The 10,187-nt window shown below is 34.1% G+C and overlaps 1 non-coding gene across 1 annotated transcript; it reads left to right on the top strand.

The window, feature by feature from the left end:
* The first annotated feature begins 8,242 nt into the window (after positions 1-8,242).
* LOC116554334 lies at positions 8,243-8,304 on the top strand. The gene has a single exon (XR_004270171.1). It is a non-coding gene; the product is annotated as a U7 small nuclear RNA (small nuclear RNA).
* Positions 8,305-10,187: the final 1,883 nt, after the last annotated feature.

The following is a 10,187-nucleotide window of genomic DNA, read 5'->3' as shown; positions in this document are numbered from 1 at the left end:
CTCCCTAACCCAGGAGGCGGAGGTTTGGGGGAGCCGAAAACCCCCCCTTCCCACCCAACCCGGAAAAAAAAAAGCAAACCCCCTCCCCCCCCCCAAAAAAAAAAAAAAAAAGAAAAGATCTTATGATGCTATATTGTTCCAGTTAACAGACATAGTAATGAAAGCTTGAAACATTCCCATATAAGGGTCTAGGAGGAAATAATTTTAGATATTATTTTGGAAATAGTCTTATTGCTTTTTAATATTATGAAATGTGAATATGCTCAAGATAAATTGGAAAATACAGATGATATAAGGAAAATAAAGATTATTCATTACCTACAAGTCAAAGATAATCACTCTCAATATTTTGATAGATATCCTTTCACATATTTTCCTCTGCACCTATGGATGTCAACATATCAGCATATACACATCCAGTTCTACGTAGATAATGCAGTTCTATATAGATAGTTTGCTCTTTTCATTTAAAAATATATTGTAGATATATTTTCATAATAATAAATATGAAGAGTAATTTTTAATAGCTACAAGATATTTTATTTTGTAATTGTCATAACATTTTATTTGGCCAATCTTTCCTGACATGCTACTAAATAATTTCCAATTTTTCTAACAGTATACATATCACTTAAATGAACATTTTTGTGCATCAATTTTTGAACTTTGGCTTAATTATTTCTGGAAAAATAAATATCTAAAAGTAATATTGGTAAGTCAGAGGGTATGGAAATCTTGATATTTCCAGATTGCCCTCAGAAATGTTTGACCACATAAGTAGATTATAAAGTACCTGTTTGCCCTTGCCAACAATAGATATTATCAACTAAATGTTTAATATTTTCCAATTTGACACATGAAAATGATATATTGTTTTAATTTGCATTTCTTTTGATATAGTATTTTACATCTTTATTTCTCTTTTGAGATTTAAAAAATATCTTAAGGTGAGGTTTTTAAAATGGCCCTTAGACATTATTTTTTCTTATTATTTTGCCAGAAACTATAGTTTTATCTTTTTAATATATTTGACATTTTCTACATCATTTTCAAGTGCACTAGTGTGGTGGGAAACCTCTAAGATGGTGCCCAAGGATCTTAGGCACCTGATATTCACAACCTTCTGTAGTCTCCTACCCTTGAGTATCAACCAGCCCTGTGATTTGCTTCTTTGTATGCCCAGCCTAATATGGAAAGGGGAATGGAATATTGTTTCCATTATTAGATGATAAAGTCTCATGACTTCTATCTTGATAGAAGATTCTCTCTGTTGCCCTCTTAGTTTGCATGCTTTGATGAAACAACCTGCCATGTTTGGAGAGACCCTCCCTAGCAAAGAACTGGAGATAGCCTCTGCCCAAGAGCCAGGAAGGAAGGGTAAACAGCCCATGAGGAAATGATTTTTACCATCAGCCATGTGGTCACATAAGTGGCTCCTTCCCCAGTTGTGTCTTCAGATGAGACCCCAGTTCTGGCTAATAACCTTGATTACAACCCCTGCCATACCCATTCTTGCCATACCCATTCCATTATACAAAATGTCTCATAATAAAATTCTTATGTGGCACATTCATCTCCAATATTCACAATGTAAAGTTTTTGATGTACAGAACTGTGACTCTAGCTTTTATTTTACCATATACAGATTAAATATTTGTGTTAAAATTTTATATTATGAGTTACTGTATATTTTATGGCAATTTGGTGGTTTTAGTGTAATCAAATGGAAATTTGGTCTCATGTTTATTTATTTTTGACAATAAAAGGTGATAAAACCTTTGTAGATGAGCTGAAAGTTTCTTAGTATGACAGATGGTGTTGGAAAAATGATAAATAATTATATTTACTTAGCATCTTCTGTAATGAGATTTTGTTTGCCTTATCAATTGCCCGATGTATTTGTGTCTTGTTTTGTTAAAGAATTTATTGGATATACACTCAACATTTTATTTGGCAACTAGCACTGAGATTTTTAAGGGCACTCCTTTGTTTTGATTTCATGATAGAGACTGGAAATTTTATCACAATTGATTTGCATGTACTTGTATTTATATATATATATATATATTATACATATAAAAATACATAGTTATATTTGAGAATATGTTATTATGTGTCCTCACTCATCTAGATTTTGTTAAAAATAAAAGATAAATATCTCACTTTTTAATTCTGGCATGCATAATTCCCCTGGGGAATGTTCCTTGGGAGGGCTGGGAATTACATAAAGGCACCCCATTTTGTCTTGAGAGGATTTGAAGGCACCTGTGTATCCTCACCTAGAATAACAATTGTCTCTCAGCAGTTCTGTATTAAGGTGGGTCAAAGTTGTTAAAGATTTAAGCCATTTTATGAACATAAGGGAATTATCCATGAATGTCTCATTTGGCCCTCTGCATATAAGGCATTGTCAGGGACCTAGAAATTGTAATTTAGGGAAAAAACAGAAAGCCTCTCTTCCCTCCCACATTACCTTCACCTCCTTTACTGCTTGACTTCTGCCTTCACCACATTAAATATCACCTCAAGAGATTCCTTTGAGAAAGGGAGAGTTACATTATTTTCTTTTCATTTAAATGCGCATTATTCCAGGAGTTAGTTAGAGCTAAAATTTAATAACTCCTTATTGGGATTTTGTTTATACATTCACTAAGTGTAAGCTTCCACATTTTCACAAAACAATGAATTCAACAGTGAACAAAATAGACTCATGGTTTTATCTACCAAATACTTATATATTTCTATTTTATTCTTATATAAAGGACGGTGACAACACAGGAATTGGGAAGGTGAACGTTACTGGTAGACTGAAGTGGGTCAGGGGGAAAGCTTGAATGAATAGATGGATGGAAAAGAGGAAATAGACCACGTCATTTGCAACTGTTGCCTAATCAAGCCGCTTTTGAGTAACCACACATTCTGTTCTAAACAAAAGAGATTATTTGCTTCTCTTTTGCCCAAAATCAGATTCTTCTTCCTAGCACGAACTTTCAGCACTTTATTTGGTTAAGAGAAGTCCAAAAATCCATGCTAAATATCAAGAGAATTCTTAGTCTTGGCAATTCAAAAAAAATTAACACTTATGATGTCTTCTAGGGAGGAGTTAAGAAATTAATCTACTTTTCACAAGTCCAGAGGGGAAAAAAAAACTGTCTTCAATGCAAACTTCAAAGAATCTACATCTCAGGCAGAAGATGGGGACTGATCCACTTAGAGCAGCTCCAGTCCTCATTACAGAACACTGAAGTAGTAAGACGATAATTTAACAAAAGAAAACTGTCTTCCTGGATTTTCCTTGAGAAGTGATTAATATGAAAGAATAGACCACTGAGGGTTTCACTTCTACCTTCTCCATCTGATGACTTTCAGAATGACCAGATATGCCATGCACGGTGATGGAGAGAAAGAACCATGGTTTGGAACCAGAACACTGGGATTCCACGTAGCACTGGTACCTATTAAATCTCTTTGCACCTCAGTTTTCTCTTTAGTAACAATCTCAGCAGGATTGTTTTGAAATTCATTAAGATAAAAAGTATGAAAAGAGTTGCTGTACACATTACCCTTGTGATTTTTTTGCTCCGTATGTGTAAATTCCAGAACATTCTAAGAGAAGCAGCATGATTTAGTTATTCAAACACAGATACTGTGACAGAAATTTAACTCTGCCACTCATAAGCAGCATGACAAATTTAAATCTTCATTCCATTCCTTCAGCGTACATCCAAAGATATGCCTGCACAAGGGATCCCTGGAAAGCTTTTTTCGATTGACATAAAAATTTTAAAAAGATTTTGAAGTTCATCATGTACATTTTAAATATTAAAAGAATTCAACTAAAATATTTTTTTCTAAAAATATATTTTCTTTAACAGAAAAACATCGGCCAGTCTTGTTATATAAATGATATCCTTTTAATTAATATGAGTCTTAAGAGAAGCCAACCCTCGAATTAGTTGTTGAATTAAGTTGCCATGTCCCTTGCAGTCAACAGAAAGTGACTTCAAAAAAAAAAAAAAAAAAGGTGAAGTTTGAGGTAATATTACTATTTGTTCTTGAAGAGATGTGAGGCAGTGAGATGAAAGGAAGAGGGAATCATAACCACTTCTCATGTGAGGCAGTGGGATGAAAGAAAGAGGGAATCATAGCCACTTCTCTAGTTCCCAGAAGGATTTATTGTGATCATTAGGCTTCTCTGACATAGTCAGTGGATGAATTTGAGTGCCCTCCTTCATGATCTATGATAGCCAACATATATTTTCAGGGATGGGAGTGTGTAGGAAATGGATTATAGCATAGAAATAAAGAGTAAGAATTTTAGCTTCAAAAAGACCTGTATTTGAATCTCAGTCATTCTAGTTCCTGGCTGTGAGATCTTAAGAAAATGATTAAATTTCTGTAAGTATCGTCTTCTTCATATGAGATGGAGCAATAATCACAGCAATTGTTACCAGAGTTGAAAGAATTAAATGGAATAATATAAATCTTGACTTTGTGAAAGCCCAGTAAATAGGACTCTACATATATTGCTATTTTCCATATGCTCTTAAATTATGTATAAAAATGGAGATGTAGTCATATATTTTAATGATATTCCTAAGTTTCTGAGTCCATTCATCCTCATATCCAATACATATATTTCTCATTTTATAGCATCATTTTTCTTATACTTTCTTTTGTAATATAGATGTACTCCTGATAAACTAAATCAATATTTTATAAACCAAATTATATTTGGTAATGAGAGGTAAGTATTACACTAGAGAAACATTCTTTTAAAGGAATAATTTTAAAAATTTATTCAAACACATATTCTTTTGAAAATCTGATGATAGCTACGTATGTGTTTTCTACCCAAATACACAAATCCTTACATGCATAAAACTTCATATATGCTTTAAGGGATATATGGCCCTTGCCTAAAAATTTTAAGAAATTTTTAATAAAATGTCTAATCATTTGAGCCAATAGCTCAACCATTAATTTACCTGTTGTATAAAGCCAAATTTATGTATGGTAACTTTTAAAAAAGTACCTTACATTAAATTTAATGTTTAATTCCATCTGAAAGATGTTATATGTCACAGTGTTTGTTAATAAAGTTATTTTTAGCCTAGGCTTGTTAACTATGTTGTACCTAGCAGTTTCATATCCAGTAAATAAACTGTCACTGGAGTACCATTAATGTTAGTGTCAGGTGGAAATATCAAATTACATGATCTGATGAATTACTTTTCTTTTAAGCTTCTTTTGTACCAGAGTGGCAGAAAACATCCTTTTTTTTTTTTTTTTTCCAAAACAGTTCTTTTAAAACTCTATATTTTCAGTAAACATCTTTTAGAAATTTCCATAAAGTACTTATTTTCCCAGCATCAAGATCTAACAGGCATTTGAATTTTAAAATGAATCAGCAAGGTGGTAAGTTTACAAGTAAGCACTTAGCTTCACGTCTGTACTCAATATTGTATTAAAATTAATGCAACATTATGTTTTAGCATTTAAAAAATCAAATTGTTAATAGCCTCCAAAGACTTCCCTGCAGCAAAATTTGCTATTTCTTTTAATAAGAATAAATTCCAGTGACACCTTCTCAATCTGAGTTTAAAGATCACTTTCAGAAGATATGAATCTTAAGGAAATGTAGTTCAGCTATTAATCTTTAAAATTTCATGTCTGAAGTTGAACATTAACCAGGGATAACCTAAGTGACCATCTCATATGCAATTTTGACCTCCTTTATGTCTCCAAAATTCAACAAAGGGAGCCTGATTGTTGGCTTCATCTGTCTTTTTTTTTTTAACTATGGGATTTTAATAATCTGTTGTCTGTGATGCCTTAGTGCAAGAGTTACATTTGTTTGTTTGTTTGCTTTAATGTCATTAGGTAAATCGAGAGGCACATAAAAGCAGTTCCCATCGGGGTACTGAGAAACAACCTACGCTGGCAGTTTGTTGGGTTGTTGATCTGGTGCATCTGACATGTGTAAAATGACAGCAGGATCACTCAGGAAATTCAATATACCCACACACAGAAGCCAAATATGCCAGCTTATTTTGGGAACCGCTCTATCATGAAGATGCATTTGTTCTTGGAGCAGCCTCAGAAAGCCTCCTCTTTATTCAACTGTCTCTTGATTAAAGAAGCAGCTGATGTATACTACATAATGTTTTTTCCCTGGAAAAGTTGTCTTATTGTCAATATTTTTCTTATTGCAAGGAAGATATTTTATTGCTAAATATTTGTTAATTGTCTGTTTTGATCACACAGAATGAGAGATGGCTCCTGGAAAGTCATCTCTCATTTACAGTCATCTGGTAAATTACAAATAGTTAATAAATCCTTATAATAACATATATGGCATTTTTATTGCATAAACAATGTGCTTCTGAAGCAGGAGGTATGGCAATGTATCTGCTGTTTGTTTAAAATGTTAGATTTTTATTCTTTGTGTTTGTAGTATAGTTCACCAAAAATTATGTAGCAACTAAAATTTAAAAATTAATTCAAATGCTATTGTGTTTTTATCAGAACATTTACAGAAAAGCAAATAATACTATATTAATTGTGACTAAAAATGAAGAATGACATTTGTTAGGGTACTAAATCATGCTTTTTCTCTATCATTCCCTTGAATTATTTTCTTTCCTTTACCTGTAATTTCTATCCTATCTTGGGATTTGCTGTTAACGTAACTTTTATTTTGCTAATGCTATCCAGGATAGCCAAAATAATACTTTCTAAATGATAAGTGACACATATGATATATTGAAAGTAGGTGAGTACCTCTGTCTTATTAGTTTCTGGGACTTGACACTAACTGAATTGCTTTCAGATTCAGCAAGCATTTCACAAAAGTCACAGAAAAATATAATCATCAACATCCTGCAAGGACAAGCCATGCTTCACTGGTTGAGATGTATCAGGTAGCGTTTGGGCATTTTTTCTCTGTGTGATATAGATTAAACGTTCCTAATTAAAACCAAGAACTGTGGCAAAACTGTTTGGTTTTTTGAGCTTCTCTACTAAATAAATATTTTTTTCTTGTTTCTAACCTGCCACACATTAAACCTCTCCAAGATCAAACTGTCCTTTGCTTACATTGCAGTTAACAATTCATTTTCTCCCTAAAATTAAAGCTACAAATACATTTCTCTATACTTTCTAGTTGTTTGAGATAAACTTAGATTTGAATAGTTTCCATATTTTTTTTATGAGGCAAATGCTGCTGAGTTTTGAAATGGGCAGTTTCTGGGAGGAATCGTTTCTCCACCATTTTTGGCATTAACCACACTGATAGTGCATGATGATTAATACTTCCAGAATGGTGACACATTCCCTGCATTGAATAAGTACAGATGGTGCTGATTGTTTTTCCTACTTGTCATTGACTTCTAACTCACATTCACATCGAGTCCCAAAGTGTTGTCTTCTTGGTGAAGAATGATGATGAAGATGTGACCTCCAGGTTAAAGATGTGACTTGTCAGTCATTTTCAGACTCTGGTGTTCAGAGTTGAGAACTCCTCCTGCTGCTCAGTGGCCTAATATTAGCATTGTGCAAAGGCAAGATGTGTACCTTTATCGCATCCCTGTTCTCTCTCGTCTCTACCCCAACTCTGAATCTCCAGTTGCTCCTTCCTTGTGCGTGCTTCAGGAAGAGTTCCAGAAACCTCTTACATTCCTTTTCATTTGTGCAAGTACCACACATATGCACACACACATACTCACATACAGTGCTTAGTGGAGTGCTTGGCACAGACTATTAATAAAGTTGGGTAAATTACTGATAAAAGGATTAAATCAATTACATTGAAATATGAAGGAAGGTTCCAGCGGATTTTGGAGTTGGATGAAGATGTTTTGTTTTGTTGCTGATTCTATCAAGGTAAATACAAAGAAAGATTCATTATTGGCCAGGTGCAGTGGCTCACGCCTGTAATCCCAGCACTTTGGGAGGCTAAGGTGGGCAGATCATGGTGTTAAGAGATCGAGACCATGCTGGCCAACATGGTGAAGCCCAATCTCTACTAAAAACACAAAAATTAGCTGGGTGTATTGGCACGCTTCTGTAGTCCCAGTTACTCAGGAGGCTGAGGCAGGAGAATTGCTTGAACCTGGAAGGCAGAGGTTGCAGCGAGCTGAGATCGCACTACTGCACTCCAGCCAGGTAACAGGGCAAGACTCCAACTCAAAAAAAAAAAAAAAATTTGTGGGATAGAGAGATTAATGTGGATATAATTTATAAGCGTTACAGCTCTTTTAGAATTTGTCTAGCAGGGTTTCCAGTTTTGGCTGGAAAGCCAAAAAAAAAAAAAAAAGTTAAATGCATTAATAGATATTAACATTTCAAAATAATTCCTAAGCTACAACTACAAGGTGATCAGTAATTTTCTGAAAGTAATATAATTATGTTCTGAAAATAAATTATATATATCAACTAGCTACTGTTTATTAAATTTATAGTTTTGTCTAAGAAAGTGATTCTGAAATTATTTTTCAAATCAAAATCTTAACTATTCTTCTCACCCTTTCTTTAATTTTTTGTTTTCCTTACTGGTACATTATACCTCATTAAGAAAGAATAGAAATAGAGAAAGAGAGAAACAATTATAACTGTTATATTAGTAAATTAATCTTGCATATTTTTCTAATCTAGATAATATTAAAAATGATGTGAAACATGTACATATGGCAACAACTTATATTAGTAAGATATGATCATTATTATTTCTTTTCTCTCTTTTTTTTTTTTTTTTTGAGCTGGAGTCTCACTCTGTTCCCCAGGCTGGAGTGCAGTGGTGCAATCTTGGCTCACCTCAACCTCCTCCTCTTGGGTTCAAGCAATTTTCCTGCCTCAGCCTCCTGAGTAGCTGAGACTACAGGCATGCGCCACCATGCCTGGTTAATTTTTGTATTTTTAGTAGAGACGGGGTTTCACTATGTTGGCCAGGCTGGCCTCAAACTCCTGATCTTATAATCCGCCCACTTCGGCCTCCCAAGGTGCTGGGATTATAGGTGTGAGCCACTGCACCCAGCTCATTATTATTTCTATGGTTGAATAATCAAATAAGAAATTTATGTGAATTATATACAAATTATACACAAATATATACCTGCATTGGGTAGTGTTAGAGCTCCCCAAGTATATTTCACCCTTTCCGGCTATGTAGTAGCCCTGGAATTTGAGTGGGATTGATCCCACTGGCAGCAATAAGGGTGGGTTCTGATGGATCCTTTCTCATTGCCACAGCGATCGGTTTGGGGTGGGCATAATATTTCAGATTGAAGCCAGTCAACATGTCCTCAGTCATAGTGATTACCTATTTAGGATCAGTCAATTAGAATAAAACATAGGACTTCTGTTCTCAGGTCATGGAAAGCAATTCTCTTTCAGTCAATTAGAATAAAACATAGAGCTTCTGTTCTAAGGTCATGGAAAACAAGTCTGTATCTCTGGCCATGAACAAAGTCATCTGCAGCCCAGTTCTGCTGGCAGCCATTCCATGCCCTCAAGGAAAGCCAGCCCTCAGACGAAGCCATACTGTTTATAAAAAGATACCACATGCTGATAATATCAATGATTAACCTTGAAGCACCTTTAACTTCTGGACTTCCTAGTCATATGAGCCAGCAAATTCCCTTATGAGTTAACCACAATTAGTCGCCGTTTCTGTTACTTGTAGCTGAAAGTATCCTTCACAATACAATAGCCATCAAAACATCTTCATCTATTTGACAGCAAGCCATGAGAAAATCCTGGAAGATGATTTTCAACAAATGTCTTCTTAGGATTCCCTACTGTCTTGTTTGTTTCTACTTACTTGAGACTAGATTCTTTATTGAAAGTATATGAAAATGGTTTTTTATGAAATACTTAGATAAATCATATTTAATTTTACAGCTAATAAATTTTTAAGAAGTGTTATTAGAGACATAACTAGGGATACAAAGAACATGGATTCCATAGAACCTAGACTAGCAAAGCATTAGAAAATACATGAAGAATATTTAAAACATATTGACAGCAGAAACAACCTAGAAGACATTTCTTGATAAGGATACCAGTAACATGTCTTGAAACCATGACTATTTTGAACTATGCCTATCTCTAATGGCTTGCATTGTGATACGAGACAATGATAAATGCTTTCAAATAAGTGATTTACTCTCAAGAAGTAAATGTTATAA

The sequence above is a fragment of the Sapajus apella genome, unplaced genomic scaffold, assembly GCF_009761245.1.
Source record: "Sapajus apella isolate SASKATOON/1434 unplaced genomic scaffold, GSC_monkey_1.0 scaffold1, whole genome shotgun sequence".
In the NCBI taxonomy this organism is placed as follows: Eukaryota; Metazoa; Chordata; class Mammalia; order Primates; family Cebidae; genus Sapajus; species Sapajus apella.
This window is presented reverse-complemented; position numbering and strand designations above follow the sequence as displayed.